This window comes from Pinus tabuliformis, chromosome 7 (assembly GCF_031772625.1).
Source record: "Pinus tabuliformis cultivar Carrire ecotype Pingquan chromosome 7, CPIR1, whole genome shotgun sequence".
NCBI lineage: Eukaryota > Viridiplantae > Streptophyta > Pinopsida > Pinales > Pinaceae > Pinus > Pinus tabuliformis.
The window spans coordinates 765761189-765762435 of record NC_142293.1 but is presented as its reverse complement, the minus strand read 5'-3'; positions in this window follow the sequence as shown (position 1 = coordinate 765762435).

Genomic DNA, 1247 nt, shown 5'->3' with positions numbered 1-1247 from the left:
TTAAGACTAGTCAAAATCTAAGTTAAAAGAAGGTAAAACAGAGCATCTATCCTATCTTATCATTAATCCTAAGTCATGAATCTAATTCTTAAAAATAAAAGGTGAAGTTGTAAGGCATGTTGAAATAAGTACAAAGAATGAAATTAATTGAAGTACTTCTAGTTACTCTAACCTTAAATTTTGAAAGATAACCTTCTTGAGATGGAATACAAGCAACTTTCTGTACTTTATGATCTAGAGAACAAAATAAAACATACAGAAAGTAACTGATTGTTTTCAACCATTGTGTAAATTGAATGTTTAACCATTTAGTTTAGGATGGGTATCAACTTGAAAGGGTGATCAAAAACATTCGTTAACACAGTGCATTGACAATCTGAACTAGAAAATAAATAACAAAAATAGTGAGTAAACTAGTCAACAATGCATTCTCATTACTTTCAACCTTACTCTGTTTAGAAACAAAGTCGTTTCCTTTATGAAATGGATTGGAGAAACAAGACTGCACAATTGAAAAATATCTCACCTTCTGTCCTCCCAAATTTCCATGGGTCAAAAAGTGAGGATCCTGAAACATTTTTATTTGAGTTTGAAGTCTTGTGTAGAACTTATGATTACTTAGAAGACTCTCAAAAACTTAAGTTGTTTCCTTCAACATTGAAAGGAGCTGCTTTGAAGTGGTTCATGGGGTTAGTCACTCAGTCTATTAGAACATGGAATGACATGAAGAAAGTGTTTTTGGATAGGTATTTGGAATATTGTATGCCTACCAATCACAAGGATGAAGTGTTCAAAATGATGCAAAGAGAGGATGAAGATTTAGAGGATTTAATTGAGAGATTCAACTATAACTTGAAAAGAGAAAAGATGGATAATTTAGATGAAGATACCTTAAAAGTTCTATTAAAATCCATTAGAGATGAATGGATATATATCTTTAACATGATGGAGAAGGGAGATATCTCTCAACTCCCATTAAGTGACATAGGAGAATTATGTGTTCATCTCTCAAGAGGGAAATCCAAAATTGGGAAATGTCCAAGAGATCCTTCTCTTGTTAGAGTGAATAAGTCTGCAACTGGATTAATGAGAAGGGCAGAAATTGGGAATATGCTTGATGAATTCAAAACAGATATTCTAGGGAGCCTTAGTGAGCAAATAGACACCCTTAAGTTACAAAACAAGTAGAAAACCGAGGCTGATGCTTTAGCTATTTTCTGTCCCAAATGCAGAAAAAAAACACACTT